The sequence below is a fragment of the Topomyia yanbarensis genome, chromosome 1 (assembly GCF_030247195.1).
Source record: "Topomyia yanbarensis strain Yona2022 chromosome 1, ASM3024719v1, whole genome shotgun sequence".
Lineage (NCBI taxonomy): Eukaryota > Metazoa > Arthropoda > Insecta > Diptera > Culicidae > Topomyia > Topomyia yanbarensis.
Window position 1 is genome coordinate 195,378,514 of NC_080670.1, and position 26,581 is coordinate 195,405,094.

The 26,581-nt window shown below is 37.6% G+C and overlaps 1 protein-coding gene across 5 annotated transcripts in view; it reads right to left on the minus strand.

Moving 5' to 3' along the window:
* LOC131686146 (uncharacterized) overlaps positions 1 to 26,581 on the minus strand; it is a 546,994-nt gene that overhangs the window by 311,480 nt on the left and 208,933 nt on the right. Inside the window, exon 1 of one of the 5 annotated variants that reach the window (XM_058970355.1) lies at positions 22,774 to 23,875. The exons of the other annotated variants lie outside the window; for them this stretch is intronic. The gene's annotated coding sequence lies outside the window, so the exon portion shown is untranslated. Of the gene's footprint in view, positions 1 to 22,773; positions 23,876 to 26,581 lie in introns of those variants that run through there. 5 annotated transcript variants of the gene reach the window in all.

The following is a 26,581-nucleotide window of genomic DNA, read 5'->3' on the forward strand; positions in this document are numbered from 1 at the left end:
TATTATCCATTTCATCCACTTGCGTATCGTCTGCTTCAAATATTTTTAAATTTGGGCCATATCTTTTTCCAATCGTTACTCTTTTTTCTTGTCCCCTTTTTTCCTTTCAAACATCCTTGTTCCTTTTTTTATTATCGCAATTTTTGTGTTTTTCCCTTTAGTTTAGTATATTTTTCCTTTCCTTCATTCCTGATTTTTTTTCCAATTTTCAGTTTTTGTATGCATTATCTTCCATTTTTTTTCTTTGTTCCAATAATTTTCTGTTTATTATTTCATATTGATAATTTTTTTGGATAAATTTTCGTTTTCTTTGATTTACGTATTTTTTACCCAATTATTTTAATAATTATTTCTTTTTAATTTATTTATTTGGTTTTTTCTTATTCTGAAATCAGTTTTGCATTGGAAAGCGTTCACGCCTTCCCTTCATTTGATTTAATTCACGACCGAAAGGAACGTTGCCAGCTCACTTTGTAGGACTCATACGGCTCTTATCGAATTAGTTTTAGGTAAAGTAAATGGTTCAGTTTGCTTCCAACTAGCGAAGATATCGGTCATCAAGTAAACTGGAAAAGTACAGTTAACCAGTTGTACTTCACTACTTTGGAATGTCTGGTTCCTAAACGGGATAACCCTCTATTCGTGAAGTGGACCTGAAGAATAAAATCGACGAATTTATAGTTCATGACATTCAGTTCCATCATGTTAGAAATGTACTGCTGATATGATACAAAGGCGACTATTTTGTTGCCCATAATAGCATATTAGGTGTGATACAATGAGTACATTGAAGATAATACAGGTGAGGTACGATTACACGATATGTCTTTGGATACACCGGAGGTCGCTATTCACAAATTTACATAATAATTTAGAGAGGTTCAGAATGGTGAAAATGCGGTTGCTACAGCCTTTTTCTTCCTCGTGACTCTGCAACATGACTCGGACAAATAAACGAATTGATTGAAAAAAAAAATCTGACTCAGTATATGCTCAGACCACGCTAGTAAGTTATTACAATCAGACTACCTTCGTCGTCCTGTACAAAAATTAAAAGTAGTATGCAATTGACAAGATGTATTTTCAAGTGAATTGCCTGGATTTTTTTCACTTGCATTAAGGACCTCTTCAATGTTTGTCACAAACGTTGACAGAACTCTCTCTAGATCATCCTACATTGTAACCCGCAACAGTCTACGAGGCAGACAAAATCAGTTCTTCACTGTACACTTATATACCGTACAACTTTTTTTTTATTTAGTCCGCAGCTTCAAATTGCTTGCCGAGTAAGTTGATTTTTGGACTATCAAGTTTTTTGTTTTATCATTTGACCTGGTCCTATTTCAATTTTGCACTCTTAGTCGAGAGTTTGTGTTTTGAGTTTTGGTTCGGAGAATTTCGTCAGTAAATTTTTTTAGAGCATTCTGAATGATGAAAACAGAATAGTCATAAAAGAATTTTACATGAAGATTTAGTATCCTGCCCTGACAGCGTTTTACAATCCTTGGGTCTCAATCCCCTCTCCCAGCAACAAACCGGCTGGTGCTTCTGCATCTTGAGCTATTCTTTTTGCCAGCGTCCTCGAAACGCCTTCGATCCTCTCGGATCGTTCAAAATTTGTCAATAATGCAACTCCGCTGTCCGAACACAGACCCACAGAGGAGGGGAAAATTTATCGTCCCATTAGTGCAACATAAGGGCAGTCGCGTACCACGCAATTCTGCGCACAGAGCAGCAGCTACGGCGACCCGGGCCTCCAAATAAATATGTGCGTATAATTGCAAATTCCGCGCACGCGCGATGATCAGCCAGCAAATCCTGGGCAAGGTCGAACAGGCTCACAGTCCCTGCGTGGTGGTACGATTGACACTTATTAAGTGTCTGTCTCTCGCGGGTCTCGGGATAGTTCTGCGGGCTGGATGAGAGGGATGTCCCTGAGACTGCACCCTACGCAAACCGACGCGGCGCGATCGTTTTCTTCTCCGGTACACTCTTTTCTTGACAGGAGGAGGAGGAGGCAGTCGTGGCCGGTTAGAGGACTCCCAACTAAAATCCGGACAGAGGTAGAAAATGGAACTGGCTAACATAGGGGCCTTCACTTGTCTCGACATCCAAGCAGTCGTCGTCGTCGCTGGCGTATCTAGCTTTGTTAATCACCGATCGACACCTCAAGGTTGCCAACGGCAACGACGCGCGGACAGGTTGAGCATCACGATGGTAACGACGGCGACGACGACGGCTACGACGAAGAGGATAAATTGTTCAAAGTCATGCCTATGGGATAAAAGGTGACTATTAACAGTGTTGGATTTTTATTTCCGATTTGAACGCGATTAGTGGAGCGGTCGTACGTCCCCCGTGATCCGCTGAAAACGGGTTGTCTGCGATTCGATTTTTTATTATTTGTTTGACTTTAACATGTTTCGAGGCAGTCCGATTGTCAATTAGCAGATTAGATCGTTCTCACGACGGTTGTTTGCTCTTTTCGTTGCGAGTTGGTTTATGTGCATGATCATGTCCTCTTAAGCGTGAATGGGTTCTAAGTAGGTTCACTTAGCCACAGTTCTGTGTAGTATAAATCTGTCAATTAATAAATTCATCAAAACTGCTTCGAAAAATATGAAGGTTACGGCATGATTCAATAAATTTCACCAAGAAGAAGAATTTTCACCCAACGGATAAACTGCTACATACCGAGTCACGCAACGGCAATTTATTTGACCTGTCCGTCAATACATCCGCGAATGACGGGACGACGAAACAGAGGCAGGGGAGACGGGCAAATTATCGAATCCGGCATTTGTCCTGTACCTGCGTGTACCCGTCGTGACCATTCCTTGTTTCATTGCAAACCATTTGACGCGAACTTCCTGATGATGCTGTTGCTGGCTGGCTGGCTGCAGCGATCGGATATTTGTGGGCCTTCGTCACGGAACAAAGGCTTTTGTGTTTGTTTGCAGAGGGAAAACGTTCGCCTGGTGGTAAAATGTCAAAATACTCTGATTTACAGTTCTACCAGTGTGTTTAGCCTGACCCTGGTCGATAGCGACGAACCCCGCGTTGGATCTGATCAGCCTGGTGGCTGGCCCCGTGTGCGAGAAGGAGGGGTGATCTTTACGAGAGGAGGAAATTTATGAGTCAATCTGGCGAATGGGCGACAACAAAGAAGCGATCGATTAAGAAATTGCAGGAGGGTGCACGGTTTGTGCGTTGAATGGTTGTCGAGCAAAACAATTCTGAACTTGTTTTTTAGTCGATAATAGAATCTTAACTACTTAATTATTCAAACAGATTGAATTTCAATAGTTACAAAATAGAAATTCATGAATCACAAGTAAGTAGATGGACTTTTAAGTTCCCATTTCAGACCGACTGGGTCCCAGCTAGAGGCTTAAATTAAAAAGAAACGTAAGGAGAAATCATAAAAAGAAGAACAATGTAAGCATTGAAATATAGAATAAAGATAGAAAAAAATAAAAACTGATAAATATGAAAAGAAAAGGAAAAAATAAGAGGATAGAAAAAAATAAATTAAAATAGATGGTGAAAAATAGAAAAATATGAAAAAAAATAATTGGAAGCAACGAAAAAACAGTATGGAAAGAGTTGAATAAAATAAATTTAATTGAGAAAAGAAGAAAGAAACGAAAAAAATGGAATAAACGAACAATGGCAAAAGGAAGTAAACAAAATGGTTACAGAAAAAGCCAAAAGAAAAGATTAGAGGAAAGAAGAATTAGGAAAAGGAAAGAAGAAGCATAAAAAATAAAATAGGAAGTCAAATGGTAAAGGAAAACAGTAAATATCGTGAAATAAGAAAGAAAAATGAGGAAGGAAACAGTAATAAAAGAAGGATCAAATTTCAAAGACCGAAACGGAAATAACAAACAATATTTGAAAAATTCAACAAAGAAATAATCACAAAGAGAAAAAAAGAAAAAAAAGAAATAAATTCAACAGGGAAATGATTAAGGATGATATAAAAGCGATAAATGCAGGACATGAAAAATGTTTAAATGAGTTACAAATAAAACAAAATATCAAAAGGGAACCATGAGAATAGTTAAAGAAGCGATTAAAAAAGCATTATCAAGAAGAAAAAAAAGAGAAAGCAGAGGAAAGAACAATGGAAACAAAGAAATATTTATAAGTTCCTAAATAGAAAATTGAAGAAAAAAAGATAAAAAAGAAATAAAAGGAACATGGAATAAGCAACTTTTCAAAAAGGAAAATAGAATCACCTTTTTTCCAGGCAAAAAAGAAAAAGAAGTGAATAAAATAAAACGGAGTAAGCAAAAAATGTAGACAGGAAAAATGAAATCAGGTGGAAAGAGTGAAAAAGAAACTAGAAAAAAACACCAACCGACAAAATATGGAGGTATCACAAAATAACAATACCAAACCTGAAAATAATGATTAAAGATAGAAGAATGCTTAGAAAAAAACGGTAAATGGTAAGAGAAAAAACGAGTAATGGATAAGAAACAAAAATATAAAAAAAAGTAAAAGCGGCATGACAAAAAAAGATTTATTAAGAAAAATAACAAAATTGGAAAAAAGGCAAATGACAGAAAAACAACAACAAAAAACAGCACAGCAAAAAAGATAAAAGAAAAACAAACAACATAGAAACAGAAGCAAAAGAAAAGTAATGAAAAAGGTTGAAGAAAAAGAGAAAAGGAGAGATAGAAAAAATCAACAAATGTAAAAATGAGGAAGAACTGAACCAGAACAAAAATAGAAAACGAGAAAACTGAAATTTGAAATTGCAAGAAATGAGAAAGAAACGGAAAGAACAAAGGGGTAATAACAAAGGAAAAAATAACTAAATAGTAATGATTGAAAATATTTGTAAAAATCAAAAAAAAAATCAAAATAAAACTACCAAAACGAAAAGTGAAAATGAAGTAACAAGAAGGAGATTGTAAAATAGATCTACAAGGATACAAAAAATGGATGAAAAGTAAAACAGACAAACATTCAAACAAGAAAAGGAAAAAAAGGCAAAAATGAAAAAAATAAATTAAAGAAAAGGGAAGAAAATAAAAGAAAAAAAATCATGTGGAATAGTGGAAAAAAGAAAAGAAAGGAAAAAAACAAAAAAATGAAAAGATAAAGAAACGAGCGAATGACCTTCGAGATTAAAGCCTGAAATAATATCAAAAAGTAATGGGGAAAAAAGCAAACAGCATGAAATAATGAAAAGTAAAAAGAAGAAAAAACAGCAAATCAGAACAGGACATTTCAAAAAAGGAGAAATGGAAATTACAAAAAATTCCAAAATAAATTCAAAAATGGAAATAGAAAAAAAAATAAAAAGAGGACAGTGGAAAAAGGTAAAAAGAAATAAATAAAGCGGTAAATGATAAAAGGAAATAAAACTAGCAATGGATAAGAAACAAAAATATTAAAAAAATAGTAAAAGCGGCATGACATAAAAAAAGTTATTAAGAAAAATAACAAAATTGGAAAAAGGCAAATAATATGAACTCGAATTAAACAATACAGCAAAAAAACAAACAGGATAAAAGAAAAACAAACAACATAGAAACAGAAGCAAAAGGAAAGTAATGAAAAAGTTTCAAGAAAAAGATAAAAGAAGAGAAAGAAAAAAATCAAATGTAAAAACGAGAAATAACTGACACAGAATAAAAATAGAACAAGAAAAACTGAAATTGAAATTGCTAGGAATGAGAAAGAAACGGAAGGAACAAAGCGGTAATACCGAAGGGAAAAATGACAAAATGTTAATAATAGAAAAATAATTGCAAAAATAAAAAAAAATAAATCAAGATAAAACTACTAAAACGAAAAGTGAAAATGAAATAAAAAGAAGATTGTAAAAATGCTATACAAGGATACAAAAAATGGATGAAACGTAAAAAGACAAACATTTATTCAAGAAAACGAAAAAAAAAAAACAAAAATGAAAAAAAAAAATAAAGAAAAGGGAAGTAATAAAAGAAAAAAAAGTGAAATAATGCAAAAAAAAGAAAAGAAAGAAAAAAACCAAAAAATGAAAAGATGAAGAAACGAGCGAATGACCTTCAAGATTAAAGCCTGAAATTATATCAAAAAAGTATGGGAAAAAAGGCAAACAGCATGAAATAATGAAAAGTAAAAAGAAGAAGAAAACGGCAAATAAAAACGGAACAATTCAAAAAAGGAGAAATGGAAATTACAAAAAGAATACCAAAATAAATTAGAAAATGGAAATAGGAAAAAAGTAAAAAGAAGACAATTGGAAAAAGGTAAAAAGAAATAAATATGAAACGAAAAAAATGGAAGATGTGAAATTCAGAACATCAGAACAGGAGCAGTAGCAATATGAAAAAAAGAAATAAGTGAAATAAAAAAAAATTATCAGAACACAGCAATTAAAATGGGTGAAAAGAATCACAGAAAAAAGAAAGACAGAAAAATGGAAACTAATCAAAAAAGTATAAGAAATGAACAAAGTAAAACGGAGCAAGCAGAAAATGTAGACAGAAAAAAATAAAGTACGAAGAAGAAAAAATATCAAACCAAAAAAGGGGGAATATGAAAAGGAACAATGTAAAACCAGAAAATTATGGTAGAAAAAAAGAAAGATGTGAAGAAAGAATGATAAATGAGAGGAGAATTAAAAACGAAAAAGGGGAATAGATGGTAAGGACAAGTAGAATAAAATAAAAAGGAATTATGTATTGGAAAAATATCTCATAAAGTAAAATTGGAGAAAAAAAAATGATAAAAAAAACAAACAATATAGATAAATGTGAACAAGAGATAAAAAAAGGATTAACAAAAAAACAATAGAAAAAAGGAAGTAAAGAAAAAAGGTTGAAGTAATAGAGAAAAAGAAAAGAAAATAATAAATAAGGAAGAACTAAAGCAGAATAAAAAAATGAAAAAGAAGAAAAAAAGCAAAAATAAACATTAAATGAAACAAAAAATGTAAAAATAAAGAAGTGAAGAAAACAGTAATGACAAAAATGAAAACATGATAAAACGAAAATACGATAAAAATAGTTACAAAAATCAAATACCTAAAATAAAAAAAGAAAATATATTAAAATAGTGGAAATTGAGCAAGGTGAAAACGAAGGAAAAGGAAAAAACAAAAACGATAGAAAGGAAAAATATTGAAAAAAAAGTAAAAGCTACAAATTATGAAAAGTGGTTTTCAATCGGGGGGTGAATTCACCCCCAGGGGTAAATTAGACGATTGTAGGGGGTGAATTCTGCGGGACAAATTTGAACTTGTTATCCAACATTCCCGTTGAATATTTGTTTTTATATATGGTGTTTCAGAATTGAGATGCTTACTAAATAGTGCTCAGGAACAGGTTCCTGATTGTAAAATTATGGTTTTCACCCTTTTTTCAGAAAGGGGTACATCGTGGGGATCAATATTCAGAAGGGGGTCCTTGGAATGAAAAAGGTTGAAAACCACTGAAATAGAATAATGGAAACAAGAAAAAAAGAAACAAAGTAAAAACAGGTTGCAGTAAATAGAAAATGGAACAATGGAAACAGCAAAAAATGAGGATGAAGCAAAGATGATTTAAAAGAAGATAAAAAGAAAAAATTAAATAACATAAAATGAGAAAAAAGGAAGAGAAAAATATAAAGAACAAATGAAAAAGGTCTAATGTAAATAACGAAAAAAAAAGAAAATTCAAAAAAATAGAACGGAAACAACTAGAAGGTGCAGAGAATACATAAATTGTACAAAAGAAATGTGTAAGCAGGATGGAAAGAAAGAAAAATAGCAATAAAAGAAGCAAAAAATTAAAAAAAAGTAAAAAAAAAAATCGAAATGAAAAAATAAGGAAAAGAAACGAAAAAATGGAACAGAGAAACAAACGAAAGAAGTTGAAGTTGAAGAGAGATGGAGAGAAAGGATAAAATCAAGGAAAAAAGATATGATTAAAAAAACTTGAAAAAGGAAAAGGAAAAAAATTAAAATTGCATGTATTATAAAAGAAAGAAAAAAAATGGAAAAAAGGTGTAAAAAATAGTTAAATCACATGGTTTTAGTTCAGGTATCAAATACCGATAACTTATTTGCTTGGCGAAAAAAAGAATTTGGTGCTATTTATAAATAAAATGTGTTATTTGTTGATTTTTGAAAACAGTGACAATACTTTCAACACGTATAGCAACTAATTTCGGACAATGGAGTTGGTTGGAAAATTGTAACAACTACCCTAACTAACTAACTACATAAGAAAGGCACACTTCAGTTTGTTTCGATCATAGAGGCGTTAACTTGAGGAGGGTTAGAAAAATCCTAATTAAGAAAAACCTCTAAACTCTATGTGTGGTTAAGAATCGAACCCAGATGAGCTGCGTTCAAGGTAAATAATTTATCAACACAATTACCTGATTTGAGCACTTTTCTAAGGCAAACAATGAAATTTTTGAAAGACGTGGTTTTTAAGCGAATATGCCGCAGTTAAGATGAAATTTCAGATAGAGGTTAACTGCACTTAGTGAAGTTAGAAGTCGACCTTATCCATTTTCATCATATCAGAAACGTGGTGCATCAACAAAGTTGAGAGCATAAAACAAATAAGTTTTAATAATTAGCAAACAGACTACTAGCAACCTCGACTATGTGGAGTCGAGACAACCAATTCGACAACGAGTTTTTTTTAATTGTCACTAAAGATTTATTTTCGTCACCTAACTCACTCAACATGTGACACACTACATCAGTAATAGGCGTGATCGCATTCTTAGCAACCGCACAGACGCATAAAGATTATCAGGTGATTCGTAATCGTCACCGGATAACACGTTTCGGCAATTTACCACCGAACTGAAAAAAAAAACAAATAAAAGTCAGATCAATCTCGATCAGCTGCTGGATTGCGATAGCGCTGCAAGTATTAGCATTTTTTATCTTCGTTGTCGCCTGTCGATAGAGTCTATAGAGCACTACAACTGTCAGCCGTAGGTTATTATTATTAGGTACCCATATGCCAGGGCAGTTCCTCCTGCATAATACATAGTTCAAATCCACCGCCACTTAGTAGCTTTAGCGTCATCAACAGCAGCAGCAGCAGCTTGTCGTCTCTAAACTCGTTTCCTCCCCGAGGGGGCGCGAACCTCTTTCGGCCAGAGCGTTCGAGCCGCGCACTCGGTGAAAGAAGTAAGCTGCCCAGCGGGAGCTCTTCCCGGCGAGAGAAAACATTAGTATTACATTAGCACACGGTTTAATGTGGACCGGCGGTGGTGTCTCGTCCGCTACTTGCGTCCGTGGATATAAAATGTGTGCAGCTCGCTCGGCAGCCAGGCAAGGCAGGCAGAGCGATTGCAATAAATTAAATTAACAGCCGATAGTCGGCTGTTGAAAAATGCTGTTCATTCCAGAGGAGGAAGGCCCCGTTGTCCGAGGCTTATGAGAAACCAACCGAAATCTCGTTCCGAATCGAGAGATGATGACGACGACGATGATGTTAAGGGGGGAAAGGGTAACGGGAAGATATGATAAACAGCTTACGATCGGATAACTGCGCGCGGCCGATGTCGAGAAAGAAGATCGTCGTTGTTCATCCGTTAAGGAAATCGGACTTTCCATAGACCGACGTATACAACACCAACAATGACAGCAGGGAGTTTTGGCTGTTCGTAGATCGGTGAGTTGTATCAATTTTTCTACCAACTCAAATGTCTGAAATTAGTTGATGAACGCATGGAAAGCGGATTGTTACTGTTAAATTTTTAAATTTTTAGCGAAATTTTCCGAGAAACTGGTTTAGAACGTACATATAACCTTAGTACGGCACAGATTTGCGTTTTGACTTTGTCTCATCAGTATTTGACAGTCCGACTTGACCATACACAAATAATGGCGACTAAATCAGCACTATTCGAATTATTTACGGTTTACGGGACGGTTTACGTAAATTGCCTTTATTCAGTTCCATCATATCAAGCACACGGTACATACAACATTCAACAAATTGAATCACACAGAAAGACTAGAGTAGAATGGGGTCAAATATGTTGCGTGAATTAGATACACTGTAGAAAACATCGTTAACGACTGTTATTTCGGCTGTTACCTTGGATCGGCTGAAGTAGTTACGGCGTCGTTTAATTTTACACGTGCTGTTCTGCGAAAACCCATTGTCTTTCGTCCTCAGTACAGTACATTTAATCAATATAAAAAAAAATATCAAGGGAGTTTTTTCTGACGTAAAAATTAATGTTGAACACGAGTATTGTGTTAGTTTTTCGATATTTATTTAAAAAAAATACAGGCATCAACATGAAACATACGCTTGGGAGCACGATAGGTCAGCCGTTTGTGGGCACTATGCTGCCGTTATAAGTTTAATTGTCTCGTGTTCTATGGAATTCCCTGTATACATAAAACAATAATGCGTAGAACGGCAGTATAGGTCAACTAATCTTAATGTAAAGTGTCATGCAATTTATTTTCAACTGAAGACATTCAGCCATTTCCCAAAGCTCCACTTCACCAAACCATCAAATCGAGGCCGAAAGCGACGTAAAGCTTCACTTCTCGCTGATTCAGTGATGCTGGAGTCTTTATGAGCTGAGCCAGCAGCTACAGCTAAAAAAAAACTGTCGTTGAAGCTAGAAAAAAAATTTGCCCTTGAAAAAAAGAAAAAGTAGAGGCAGCAAAACGGCAGAAACAGATGGAAAAAGAACAAAAAAAAGAGAAGAAAAAAGTATCCAAAAAAACTGCCAAGAAGCGCAGCTTAACAACCGCGTAAGCCGGAATGCACAACTTCTATTCCACACTCTGGCGACGACGAGGACACCGAAGAAAGTACAAAACCAGACGCAACTGCTGAAAAATACACGTTTTTTCAACATTTCCCTACGCTGTTTCATAATTTTTCACATCATTTGCCACTTCCACATTTTCCTACCTGAATTACGTCAATAAATACCATTTAATTTACCGTACTCATCCACGTCATCGTGGCTAATACGATCAGATGTTCTTTTCTTCCTTGTTTCTTTTACTTACTGGTAACGAGTATGAATCCGCCGTCATTGGGTATTAGTTTTCTCGCTGATGGTGCTGGCTATTGATTTTGAAGTACTAGATGCAGCGTTTACAGTTGCCAGTTCTTGTCCGAACCTGCTGCAAATTAGGCAATCGTTGGTGGTTGAAGTGGAAATTAGTATTTGTTGAACATAATTTCCTTTGATGAGTTTTCCTTGGGGACTTCTGAGCATTGATTTTTGAAATACCGTCTGATCACAGAACTGGTACGTATGGTTTGTACCGCGAGGTCCGGTAGGAAGGCATGAGTAGTTCTAAACGCATTCTCACCACAAAACTACCATTGGATATAACTGGGAAATAGTTTCTCCATGTAAACTCCGTGATGTGATTTTTAATGGCCACTTCTAAGCTACGCGGTACCAGGTCAACCAATCGCACTTAGATCTTATCATCAACCATATACACAGGAATCTTGAATATTTTAACGTCGTCAAACACAAACACGTGTTTTAAATCGATGCGCACCTGGGGTACCTGGGTCAATTTATTAAACGTTATCAGTGCTGTGTGTCTTATATGATGGAACTGGATAAAAACTACTTTCGTAAGGCTAAGGGCCATTTTCTTCTCCAAAAAATGTTCCACATCGCGAATTCATAATCGAATACGACAAGACCGGAAATCAAAATTCACCGAATCCGATCGGAGCCCTACTTATTGCTACTATGCATAATAATCGCAATGGTACCAGAACGTGCGTTTGATTAATTGGGCTCTAGGAGTTGATTTTAGTGATTTGGGGAGTTAGGAATACTTTTTTAGAATGGAAGACCCCTTCTTTTGATGTATATTGAAATGTGATTAATCCACCAAAAAGTAAGATAGGAAAATACTTTCGAGATAGAGTCATGATGTCAATGACGAAGTTGTACGAAATTTTACTAAGAGAAAAATTGGTAAACATGCAAACTCTCCAAAATGTAATGGTGTTAAGATAAAGCGCGTTGTTTGTGGGAACCACCCAGAAAATCTTTCTTTATTAAAACTTTTTTCTGAGTTTTTTGCAGATCTTCAAATGTTCTATGGAGTTGTTAGAATTAAAAAATTACAGATATTTGTCGAAGGCTAAAGTGGATTAAAAATACTGCCAGAGATGTGGAAATATGTGGAAGATATTTTGATTCTATTCTATGAGAATTAAAAAATACCTTCCGGCAATATGTTTTGTATTTTGTAACGAAATAGGTAGGACTTTTTAAACATTACTTTTTTGGGGAATTTTTCTATGTGTCCAATAAATATTTCTGTGAATCCAGACCACTCACTTTTTTATTTCGATTATAGAGGTTTTAACATTAAGGTCATTCGCCTCTTCGAGTTAGAAAAATCTCTTGTGAAAAATTTCTAACCCTATGTGCGGGGTCGGGACTCGAACCCAGGTGCGCTGCGGACAAGGCAATCGATTTACCAACTAGGCTGCGCCCGCCCCTAACTCTCAATTCTATAATCTCCAATATACGAATTATTCAAAAATTAACACGATAACAAAAGTGCACAACTATAACATGTGCAATTTTTTTACTCTATTTTTAAGAGTAAAAACCAAAACAAAAGTATACACCCTCTTCATTAACCCTTTCATGTCCAACTTTTTTCTGGTGCATGAAGGGTTTCAAAACTATTTTTCCTTGAAAACAGTGAGGTCAAGAAACACAAAAGGCCTTTTTTCATAAAGAGGTGCTTCCTCCGCAGTGCTAAAAGCTGCTCAATTTTTACCTTCCAATGCTCAATACAATTCTCCTAGAATATTTAGAATAGTCCAATTGCGTGAAAAACTTAGCAAAAGTTTTATCAGTTTTCAATAGTATTGCAACATAACGAATATTTATATATGAAAAATTCATTTTACGTCGTCAACGTAAACTGTCTCTGGCAGCACTGCCTCATCGGAATCCAATCAGACTAATTGCAATAACTTCAGTCCTAGAGCTGTTTCTTGCAACTGTTAATACTCAAATGAAAGGCAATAGTCACATTTACCAGCCTTGCTTGTTTTTGTGAGAAAATCTTGCCTCAATCAAAACTTATAGCTGTTAAAAAACTTTTTTGTCCACAAACAACATGAGCATGAATGGGTTGAAACTGAATTTAACATTAACAGTAACAAAATTTTAAATCCAAGTAGAACACCATGCTCTCTGCTATACGTTCAAACTAATATTTTTTGTGAATAGTTTGGATATCGTCTAGCTGACACATCAAGTTGGTGACAGTTACTGACGACGGGAAACACGAAACATTCAAATCTAACTTCTTTAAACTCATAAGTTGATTGACATTATTTAGCAGATCCATCTAGCAAAAAAGGGTGATCTGTCCAGGAAATATATTCAAAGCAAATGGCATTACTTGCAAAACTGCGAGTCTCCTCGCCCTGCAAAATCTCCAACCAACTCCCGCCTTTCTGAAAGCACAAATCCAGTTGAGTACACCCGTGCTTTAGAAATAACTACTGAAGCATGTGATCACACAACTAAAGCAAACTCTTAGGCAGCACATACACGTCGCACCCTACAGTATTGAACTCAATCCAAAACCAACCCACTTTGCATATCATTCTGTGACACCGTGCTGATACCCAAAAAAATCGTACACGGTTTAACTGAGCACGTTCCAAATTCTGCCGTAAAATCCATAGCGTCCAGAAACTGTAGCCATGATGTTACTCATTTGGCATAAAAGCACAAATTGATTCAAACAGGCACGCAGCACCTCTATTTTTAGAACTTTTCGTGTTTAATTGAGCCACTTAGGTGCTTCCTATTGACGGTTCTGCCGGAAACAGCTGCCTCGTTGATGGAAATTTCCACTTGTTTCGTTATTGCGCAGATACTAAATTATTACCAATATTCAAGCTGGGCGTTTTTGAATCGTCTGGCGTATAAATGATTAAAATCAAACTAGTAATAGTGAAGTTAAAAGCATTCAAGCCCCAAATAGTGGAGAAAAATGTTTTCATTGCGTATCGCGGGCGTAGGTATGCGTTGTTGATCGCGAAGGGCTTAAGCATTCGTATATCAGCGCGTTTGTCATGTGTGAGCGCGTGTGCATGTGACTTCGTGTGTACAAAACGGGATTTTGTAACCGTGTGGCCATTCATATATTCACGCGTGCGTGATCACGCGGACCATCATTCTGATATTTAGTTTTTGATGTACAGCTCACATTCTGGCAGGGACTGAGTTACTCCATATCACTGGAGCTCCCGGTCAGGTCGCCATGGAACGTGTTGTCCAGTGGATATGAGAGCTTTCTTTTTTTTTTAATTGGTCCAATTAAAGGCATGGACCTAATCTGCTGCTACCAAGGATAGAAACTTCCGGAAGATACCGGTTCATGATCATGTGAGCACGGGAATTTTTAGGTTCACGCTTGAGACTATTTATAAGCGCTGAGACGTTCATATGATCAATGGGGTGTTGTCATGATTGCGAGTTCGCGCGTGTAGGTGCTGTGGGTGATCGCGAAGTGATCAAGCATTTGTATGTTAACGTGTTTGTAACGGGTATAATTTCGATTTTATAATCATGTAGCGTGTATTCTTGAATGATTTTATTGAAATTTTCTGTACATGAGAACTTTTTCTCACAAAAAGCCACTTTGCATAGTTTGTTTTTCCAAAAATGATCTAGACTGCCTTTTGAAAAGGGTAAAACTTTTTTACCATTTTTTTTTTCAAATAGCTATAGTCTAAAAATGGCAAATCCCACAAAGAATGTTGAAGGAGTGATTTTCACAAAATTAGTTAAATTTTAGATAAAAATATTGAAAAAAATCGATCTAAATTTTTTTTTGTCGATTTACCAATAAAACCCATCTTTGATTTCGATGAAATTTTGTTCCAAGATAGATAATTATGTCCCCTACCTACCGCCAAATATTCAAGATGGGCACTTTTAAGGAAAAAAAGTTATTTAAAAAAAAACTTTTCCTTGTCCAAACTAAATTTATTTTTTCAGTGTATTTTTATCGAAAACTAAACCAATGAAAGTCATCATCCTCTCAGAATTCAATTTCCCAACTGCTAGTTGCCTGGTACATGCAAAAAGTATCAGTTACGAATTTGGTATATACTCATAACAAACTTGAATGAGGGCAAAGATAAGCCATTTAACATCATCGATATATGCGAGATTTAACTAAATACCACTTGGCCGTGTACGAAGAAGTATCTTGGTGTAGTCTCCAACAGAGGCCTTAATTGCTAACTATGGAGTTCGCTTCTTCAAGAACCCTTTGCTTCCGCCAGTGAAAATTCTGGTTCGCAAGCAATTGAGTTCAGGAAAAATCAAGGAGTACATGAAAATAACTTATTTCCCATCAGCCTCATTTCGAACGAGTCTACCTGTTTGCCTTATTGTGCCGCGAGGCATGAACTGCCGTTGTTGCAAACAATTGGGTCTACAGACTTATTGTAGAAACAAGGCACGCTGTAGAAAATGCGGAGAGAATCATGAACAGTTTTCTTACTGTGGAGAGACCCCCTCCGCATGATCTCTCGACATATCCCGCATATAAATTATGTGGGGACAGAATGAAACATTCTTCTAAGGAACTACTAATTTATACGTTTCCTTGTCCCCATCTTCTAAAGTGCCTATAAATTTCCGAAAGAGGAAAATCAGTTTTCTCTCCTAAGGCCTGAAAGTGTCCCTTGAAGGGTGCTGTTACAAAACCGAAGTAAGTGGTTCCTGCTCTCGGTAATCTTAGAAACTAGCAGGAATTTGTGTCCCTATATTTCAATCACTACATTTTCCCCTAGATTTTACACAATGCATTTGTGCACTACGGTCTAAAGGTCAGACGAAACGAGTACCCGACGCGAGCAACCGTGAACAGTCTCCTACTTCGTGGTGGGCAGAGATTGCTTAGAATTATACGCGAAAGGGACTGTTGAACACTGGATCACCCGAATTTTTCCCAATATACGCGACGCTACAAATGCAAATGAAAAACTTGATGAAAAAGCTGAAAAATGCGATTATTGGCACCGGTCCGTCGACGGATTAACGGACAGATCATCAGAGAAACAAAGTTTCGTGTGGTGGCTAGGGCCTACGTTGTGTATTCGATTCGTCCTGTGATTGGAGTACACATATGATGACAGCTATGCATCGCTTTTATGCTAATTATTATGACAGTAGTGGTGAGTGCAATCATAAAAGAGGCTGTGCTGCCAACATTCTCCCAGAAAATTGATGATTTTATATTTACCTATCAACGACCATGCCCCCATCGTTACAGTTACAGGAGGCTCTCCGTTTGATGGAGTATGAAAGGCACTATTTGTATTTGTCTTTGAGTACTTTATCGGAAAAATCATAACAGATTACCTTAGTGTGAATTCTTTCGCAGTGCTTCCGGGTAATGAGAAGGCGGACACATTACCCGGAATGGAGCACATTTATGCATTAGAAAGTGATATTTATGAAAGATCGCGTAGCTTCAATAAGTTTTTAAATATTTCTTCTCAGAGGACACTCGAAAAATGGCAAAATTCGTGGATCGATGGAAGTTCAGGAATCTCAAAGGTATCAACAAACCTTGGTCCAAGAGAATGGATGAGGGTCATGACTTCATTCGGGTGATATCTCGGGTAATGTATAATCATTATACGTAGAAGGCCCATCTCCGGCGTATTGAGGTCTTGGAAAGCGGTTTCTGCGCTTGTGGTGTCGTGGTTATCGCGACATTAAACATGTTGTCTGGTCGTGCGCTAAGTGTTCTAGTGTTCTCCATTCAACGAATCCCTTCGGCCTCGTTGCAGTCCAGTCCGAGATGCTATACCAAATTCGTTACTGATACTTTTTGCATGTATCAGGCAACTAGCATTTTGGCAATTGGATTCAAAGGTGATTATGACTTTCATTGATTCAGTTTTTGATAAAAATACACTGAAAAAAAAAATTCAGTTTGGACAAGGAAAAGTTTTTTTAAATAACTTTTTTTCCTTGAAAGTGCCCAACTTGAATTTTTGACGGAACATAATTACCTATCTTGGGACAAAATTTCATCGAAATCAAAGATGGTTTTTTTTTTGTAAATCGACTTCAAATTTTTAAAATCGATTTTTTTCAGTGTAGAAGTCGATGAAGAATTTTTTCAATATTTTTCTAATTTTGTAAAAATGACTCCTACAATTTTTTTTGTAGGATTTGTCATTTTTATACACATTTGAAAAAATATGTTAAAAAAAGTTTGACCCTTTTCAATAGACAGTCTAGATCATTTTTGGAAAAACTAAGTTTGCAAAGTGGCTTTCTGTGACAAAGTACTCATGTACAGAAAGTTTCATTAAAATCTGAGAGGATGCTGCCAACATTTGTTCGAGTTGGCGTTGAGTTTTATTGGGTTAAGGCGAATTTCGCTAAACCGAAAGTCGCCATCTTGGATTTAAAAATTGTCATCAAAAGTCAATTTTTGGAACCTACACGTCAAGACCATTCCGAAATTACCCATATTGACTGGTCTATAGCGAATGTGACTAGCCCGGAAGTTGCCATCTTAGATGTCAACATGGCGTCAAATATAAATTTCTGGCATCTACTCGTCAAGTCCTTTCCGTAAATGTCCATATTGTTGAAGCGCGGGGCATAAGAAGTCTTCCAGACCCGTCTCTTCCATTTTTCTGAAAATCTTCTAACCGCGTTCGTTCGAAAATCCGCGTAAAAAACCTCGTAAAAAACGCGCAAAAATAACCGCATGAAAAAACCCTCAGTGTTCTAACCGAACATTCTATCGACCCTACAACGCCATCAGTTAAATAATAAAGGATAAAGGTTGCATGTAAAAACTTGGACGATTTAAAGTCCAACGAAAAAATCCCTAACCCTGTTTTCAACTTTTTCAAATCATCACAATTTTAAAACTTTCGTGTACAGTCCGCTGAGAAATCGGAAATCAGGCAATCTGATTGTCATAGGTGCATAGCGTTGTTTGAGCGAAAATTAGTACTATGACAAAGGGTAGCGAAGGAAGGTATAGCGTAGATTAATTTCTTGTCGGAATCTGATTTCAGTTATCCAGATCAGGAAAAATTACTCCTTTTTTCGACTCTCAGAAGAAGTTTTAATGAGTTGCAGCTTAGTATTAGTGAAATAAGAGCTCTGCAGTGTTAAGTATATTACAAAAAAATCAAAATAATTTCTAAATCATCAATTCTTCTGCAAATGGTTACGTAATATTTTTATGCCCCTCTGAACTGATGCAACCCCCGTAACAGTCCGAAAAGTATATCGATCTTAATTGCCGGAATCAGCATAAAGTTGTCACAGGATGATGATGATGATGGAGATCGCTTCTGACTGCCTCTCTCGTTTTTATGCAAATAAGGATTAGAATTTAGGAATGAATGCTGCTGCCGACGTTGTCACGATCACAAAGAATGGGTGCATCACAGTTAGCTACCTCCGGAGCATGGATCATGGTACAAATTTAATACCAAACTTAAAACGTAAATCTATGAATGCGATGCGACAGCGGGTGCTGGAAACGCACTATAGACACTCCTTCATTTCGTGGGATCAGCGAAAGACTTCACAAAAAAATATTCCGTAACCAATATAACATCATATCGGTGATAGCGCAGTGGGTATAGGGCAAAGTTCCCTCTTTTTTTAGCGGGCTGATAGGACTGCAGCTTATAGCTTAGAGGAGGGATCTCTGTCCGTCGGGCGAGACAAAATTTGCAATATCGGTCGAATAAGCAACTGTCTGCCAAGTAAACACCGGTCCTCGGGAGGAGGACTAAATTTTGCGCCTGTTTGTCTCGAAGTGTGTAACGTCAAGTCCTCTATTTTGTCTAATCGAATGTATCAAGCTCCCAAAAACACCTGTCATAAATCGTCAGTGATGCAATTAAAACTTCGCATTGATTCCGCATCTGTCTTGTTTCTGATATCCTCTTGGGTCCCCTAGGTCTGAGGCGAGTCAGTCGACTATTAACTAATTCAGAGAGCGTAATGTCCAAGAATACTAATTGCCCTGTAACTACGTATTCTGCCAGTTATTATTCCTGTTCTAGTGTGTATTAACGATTTGTTTGATAATTAGAAATAATTTAAGATTTGGATTGTTACAACTAAGTCACAGAAAGCAGACATCCAATTTCGAACAAACAAGTTTAAAATACTTACTATTAATATCAATTCAGTAAAACTCACGCATCAAACGGAATGATGACAACATCTCAATTACCCTTGGATTTACCTTTTACTCAACTTTTGAGATGGAAGTCTGTTCTCCATGCCAAAATTGCTGTTGTTTCTCAGTTTTGCACGACCCAGGGGGAACTTGGCCTTAATCCCACTGCTCTGTCATCGATGTTACGTGATATTCGTTATGGAAAATAGTAAATTCATAAACAATGTCTAGCAGAAAAGTCTAAAAATTGTTGTTGGTTTTATTAACCCCGCCTCACTACTATCTTTAGAGCAAACAATCCAATAAAAAATAAGATTGACAAGATTTTTGTGCGTTTAAGCACCTTGAGTCACATCTTTATGTTTGTTATGCATACTAAGAGTACCAAATAGTGTGATGTGATGGCCGTAAGATTAGAGAAGAAATTTTAAAACTTACGTGTGCACTCCGCTGAGAAAACTGAAAATACGCAATCTGATTGTCATAGGTGCATAGCGTTGTTTGAGCGAAAATTAGTACTATGACAAAGGGTAGCGAAGGAAGGTATAGCGTAGATTAATTTCTTGTCGGAATCCGATTTCAGGTGTCCAGATCAGAAAAAAATACTCCTTTTTTCGACTCTCAGAAGAAGTTTTATTGAGTTGCAGCTCAGTATTAAGAGCTCTGCAGTGTTAAGCATTTCACAAAAAAATCGAAACAATTTCTAAATCAATTTTTCCTGCAAATGGTTACGTAATGTTTGTTTGCCCCCCTGAACCGATGCAACCCCGGTAACAGTCCGAAAAATATATCGATCTTAATTGCCGGAATCAGCATAAAGTTGTCACAGGATGATGATGATGATGAAGATCGCTTCTGACTGCCTCTCTCGTTTTTTATGTAAATAAGGATTAGAATTTAGGAATGAAGCCATCGCTTTGCTGCTGCCGACGTTGTCACGAATCACAAAGAATGGGTGCATCACAGTTAGCTACCTCCGGATCATGGAAGCCCCAAAACGGCCGCCGTGGGTTGCGGTTTTTGTGTGTGTGTGTGACAACAAAACACAGCGCGGCCTAAGCGCGGTCGAATGAATGGGAGAGGACATTTGTTATGCATGATGGGGCTCTGCACCGTTGTGTAAATCCGTTGCCCCGCGTAGTCGGATTTATGGTTTGATGTTTGGTTGGTTGGCCTTTGCGGACACAGACGAGTGAAAGTTTTGCTTTGTGTTCGACGACAACGAGGACGCAATGCGTTTCGGCGGCAACCGGTTGGTTGTTTACGATCGAACCGCAGAACTGTTCCAATTTTTGTTTCAGGTGACATTTAACGATCGACTACCGATATAAGCCGAATCGTTACGAAAGATCACGTGAACTTTACCCGGGCGTTGAAGCGCGTCGGACTCGGGATGATACATCGCATAAAATTTTTAGAATTCCTCATCCCTTGTCCGATCCAACCTACGGTTCCGATAAATCATCCGTCGAGGGCCCTTTAGGGGGCAATCATAGCATCGTAATCGCCGCCGTGATTGATCAGCACAAATTGACGATAATGATGTTTCCAATGTTGATACAGCGCCAAAGCGATTCGCGGTATGCATCGAGCGATTGAACCAATAAATCTCGTTTCTCTCTCTCGCTGGAAGGAGGAAGGGGGAAAACAGGGTCCGCGGTCCACGCTCCGGTTGCGTCATAATTAATTGCAGCGATATGTCATACGTGTGTGCCTCGCGAAAGCAGATGCCGGCAGAACGCGACGGTGCGCCCGAACGACAATCGGCTTACAATTATGTAAGTTTTATTGACAGTTTGACAGATCGGTTGATGCTTACCTGTTTAATTTTCACTTTTTCCTTCCGTTGAAACACGATCAAAATCTATTAATAGATTTGGAAGCAAGTAGGTCTTTCATTTTGATGTCCCGGAAGAACACCAATAGAATTTTCGCTTTGAATAGTCACTCACCCAAATTCACTGCGTGAAGCCCCGATTTTATTTCCTTCTATCACTCACTCAGACCCGATACGAGGGCGCACGCTCGCTCGCACAGTGACTGATGGCAATCTAAAATTCCAATGTGTGTTTTGCGAACATTTTGCGCTGCACAAATCGCCCCGTATCCAGTCCATTGAACCCGCCGCCGTCGTCAGCCGGTCCGCGGTGTCCCTCCCCTGCGCTGGTTGGTGGGTAACCCATTTGTCATTCATCGCACCCGCGGATGCCAGAGCAATTGTACCGATCGGTTGTCCATTTCTTTCGATTAATCAAAACTCATTGAGTTTATTTATGGGTCTATTGTGATGTGTGCGTGTGTGTCTGTTTCTAAACTATGACGATCGGCGACCTAGATCATTGGGAATTGGACTGTCCGGGTTGGATAGCGGGAGGGGGCGGATTGTTTGCCCCCTTTGGAATGCGGAACAATGAGCCTTTCTTCTTACTTGTTCCCTCCTGATCGCATTGTCACCACTGTTCACTGCCGATGACCGATTCAACATGGTCTGGTCTGGTGACATACAATTTTTGTGCGATTAAATTGAATGATTGCCGTTTTGTGCCGTCGACTGAGTGTTTATTTTTTGCTTGGCATTGAAAAGAAGAAAGTTTGCCTCAAAACTGCGTGAGAAAATGCCATGTGCAGATGAGACTGGCTCTTGTAACGTGATATCCGAAGCTGTACATATTCTGCTGGGCTCAAGCGGTGACAAAATTCAGTACTGATCCAAGTGAAAGTTATCTGACCTCTGCCAAATGTTGTTGTGTGTAGGTGTTGGCCCAGACGCGTGAAATGTTTTGTTTTCACAGGACTGAAGATTGTAGATTGCAGTGCCAGTGTTTCGTCCGAACTAACTCAACCAGTCTGTCCGACTGTCTATTTCAACTAGGTGGGCATTTGACTCGATCTCACTGATCTGGGGAATCGACTCGTCATTCGCTAGTGCCAGAAAAAAATACAGCGATCAATTTTCTTTTAGATATCAGTCTACTCCCCTCAACTAGCTATCCCATCCAAGGTCCATGCCAGTCGAAGGCCACAGGTCCAGCATCTACCCACACTTTCAACTGTAGGGAATATATTAAATTCAATAAAAAAAACGCGTACCTGCTCTAACTTATTGAAAACATGTGTTATCCAGTTTCTTTTGCAGGTATCAATCCAGGGAGAACTCGGCCCTAAACCCACCACCCTAAAATTAAGGATCGTAAAAACTAATATATTAAATATAATAAAACGATTCGCACCTACAAATACCGAACGACAACCGTTAGTCACCGCAACACAGCAACGAAGTGCAAATTATTTGCCATTTGGCACCACCATCCGTCGAAGTGAATCACCAGCATCGTAGTAACCTGATACGTGCCGAAAAAAAACCGGTACCCGTGAGTCCAAAACAGACTGAAGTCACCCTGACGGAAACCGTCGTCCAATTTTCGACGTGACTCGATAAGATCACAACCATTTAAGTCTCAATTAGAAGCTGTGGTAAACCGCCGCCGTAGAACCCAAGCCCACCCCCTCCCATCACACTACACATAAACAAACTTCAGATACATTGTTTTCGGATTAGCTTGTATTGTTCAGAGAAAGATCCGGCAGTAACTCACCTGTCAATTTTTTTAGAAGTCGAACTGAAACACTAAACTGGTGACACCGGCTTCAAATTTGGTGATGCACGTCAAATAAAAAAACACGGGTCCAGTTCAATTAAAGTATCGTCCTTGGATCGCACCACTCTAACAATCCGAAATTGAAACACAGTCGCTTCAAACGAGATGCCACGCGGTTCACCACATCAATTCCGACAGCAAGCAAGTGTTGTTTCACTTGTATATTTATTTATTTATTTACACATCACACAGTCACTCACCGGTACCCGGGGCACAGCACGCTTGGATTCGACAAATCTAATTGACCTCCAGTACGAATTATCGGACACGGCACGCAACTTCACAGCAAACCGCTCTTCCCCTTCTATTCACTCCTTTTTACCCCCTCAGACTACTACACTATTCTGCTGCCGTGAGCACGGTTGCGATCTAATCCAATTACGACGATGGCGGCGGTAGTACCATGAACCACCATCACCAGCTAGCTAGCTGTGCTGTGCTGTGTACGCATCAGGAAGCCATTAAAAAAGCATTTCCACCTTTGCGCCGTAAATCAAACCGGACTTTTATAGATTTCCATCATAACTAAACTGCCAAACAAACTGTTGTCGTCTTGTTTGCCTTTCTGCGATGGGATCCAGCCAACGAACGGATCCAATCTCCGGCGATCGACCGACCACGGTAGCTAGCAGCGGGCCTTAATTTATTCACTTGTCAACTTTTTTTTATTTTATTTTCGTTTTGCGCGCCGCTACACTTGACACAAACATGAAACATAAAATCACACCCCATTCACGCACTTATTATGTGCCGGAGAACAATCGAATCGTCACTTAGAATTCCGCTCGCCAACAACGAACAACGACACTTCTTTGTTGAGATGATGTTGCCTGCCGATCGGTCGGTCGGTCGGGCAATCTGGCGTCCCGAGAGTGCTCTGCCGGACGACGACAAAAATAGAGTCAATTCAAAAAAAAAGAACCGCGATACGCACCAACAATTACTATCCCACTAGACTAGAGCATTCGGATCCATCGAAAAAACACTTCAGGGTGCAAGCACAGACCACCGCAACAACGCAACTGAACGGGCGTTGAGTCGGCTTCGGCTGGAGAACCCCTCGGAATGGATCGCGCACGCAAGTCCCCAACTCGTGATTTGCGATGCCCGGTTGCTGTGTGCGCGCGAAGGAGAGAGATAGAAACATCGAGAGCGAAAAAAGTTTGGTTCGTTGCTTACCTACTACTATGTGCTATGCTATAGAGAGGTACCCGGTTTATGCTGCGCTCAAACAATAAATAAACAAACTGGACTGCCGCGAAGCATAGGAACTCGCGAAGCGCACAAGCGCTACTACTGAAAGGGAACTCACAGCGCTAATGCATCCATCAAAATGAAAAACATAAACAAACTCAGTGTTTGGTTGGCTTCTTAGTTGGGTGGGTGCTGGGTGCTAGCAAAAGCTTCTCTTGAGTGGCAAATTATTTAGGTTCTCACGAAATAGGGTGCCGCGATGCCAGATGTGGAGTTTAGTGCAAGAACGAGTCAATTTTTTGAAAGCTGGAGTGAGTTCACTGATAATAATGATAGCTTAAATTTTTTTTATCTTTTCATATCTCACTACGATTTTTCTATTAAACGGGTCAAGCACGTGTCGGAGCGCAGATGGCGCGATGATGATTCGTTCGTCATGTTGCGTGGAGTTTGGCTTATTTTCGACGAATAGTCGGGTTTGCACGAAAACGATAGAAAATATAAAAAATACATTGTGGCACTAAACTTATACTCGAAATCAAACAGAAAAAAAATAATTGAAATCTCCAGGCAATTTTTGACAATCCTTACCATTGCACACTGGTTTCTTCCCAAAATCGTGCGATCTATTAATTACGCCTAAATCGTTAAATTTGGGTCAATGACGTCTTCGGATAAATTTGTCGACACTATAAGCCCTTTCGTATGGTATTGTTATTTCAATGATTAATCTCCCTAAATGTGAGGTATATTTACCAACTTTCTTGCACGTGCATATATTAAAATAATGTCTTCAGCAAAGTTGTAGAGCAAGCCATTGCCTACAACTTTGTTGAAGACACAAAGACTTTATCTTTAATATCTTCAACATTACTGCTGTTTGTTTGAGGATGATCCCTTTAAAGCCAATTCATTAATATAACCTTGGAATATCATTCTGACAAGTTTGTTACGTTCAGTAAAAAGCTATGAATCATCAAAATGGAAAATTTTCCATATTGCAACAACGGCTTATCTCGTGTATTTTCAGAGTAATTTGTCAATTTTTGAAAAATAACGTGCTTCAAATGTTGATTAGCAGTTAACTGGGAAACGGCTAAGTTTACGTTAATAGTGTTTTACTACTATCCCAAAAATAGCAAGGTTAGTCATTTGCTGCTAGAATTTTATTTGATTAATCCTCCTGTTCGTTAGATTTTTCAACTAAATTTAATTTTGGTAAAAGAAATTATCTAACGTCTTTGGAAAAGTTGTGGAGATTGGTTTTACGAATATCTTTGCTGAATCCATGAAGTCACTTTGTTAAATAGTTCAAAGGTTATATATAGCTCGTTATATTTGGATGGTCCCCAAAAATATTTTTTTTTTAAATATTTTTTCAATTATCATTCCTACGGGTTTCATATAATCTACGAAATTATTAACGCATAATTTTTCTTAACTCAAGTATTTTCGAAGAAATTTGACATTTTTTGAAATACAATAGTTTTTTCAAAACATCTATAGCTTTACTGGAGACAACAAGAGACAAGTGAACTCTGTTGAATTTTAGTGTTGATGTATTATTTCTAATTGAAACTAGCTGTTGGCTGTCCGTTTTTGTCCGCTCAAAAGTTATCGCTTTTAGAACTTTTGTAAATTTTACCAAAAATTACTCAAGAACTTCTAAGTCATAAGAGATTGGCCGATGATCGCTTCAACATGCTGAAGTTTTATCTACGATAATTAAGAAGTTATGTTGAATAAAAGCTTTTAAGGGGGTCATTCACAAATAACGGTCAGTAACTTCAAATTGCTTTTCGGGATAGAAGTTTTATGTTGCCAGAAGTCGCGGGGATTTTTCCATGAAATATAAATATACTTTTGAGGACAAGTTTGCCGATAAGCTGATGATATGGCAGGGAATCAGCAGCTGTGGCCGATAGACCCCGCTTTTCATAACATCACACCATATAAACAGACATTTATACATCCATTATTGACTGTAAAATACGTGTTTATGTGAGGAGGGTTATCAAATAATCCAATAAATATCTCCATTATTATGGATGTTTGAAATGAGAGCCATTTTTAGAGAGATATTTGCAAGAATGGTAAATATAAATTCAATTCGCAGCTTGTCCGCTTTTCATTAACTAATGAGAAGCTTCGATGCCAGTACCAGTGGGAAGCTATTTGGTTTGTAATAAATATATTTCCAACCCGATTTTAACAAAAGTTCTCTTGCAGGAATAATTTTTGAAACTGAAGAGCCTTCGATAGCAATAAAAAAAATTCAGTTGAGTAGTTAAAGTTGATTGCAACAGACGTCAACCTGATTCCTATTTTCCCATGAGCTGGGATACGATTTACCCACTTGAGTAAGGACTGCCCGTCAAGGACGATGATGATGCATAAGTTTTTCGGAACATTTAAAATTTGACCAGGAAAAATGTAGCACAGATTCACTTTGTCATAAGCTTTTGGAAGAAGAATGCGCAGAAAATTGATGTCATAATTATCAATCATATTTTTAACGCTTCCAAAAAAAACATCCAAAAATGCTGGATCT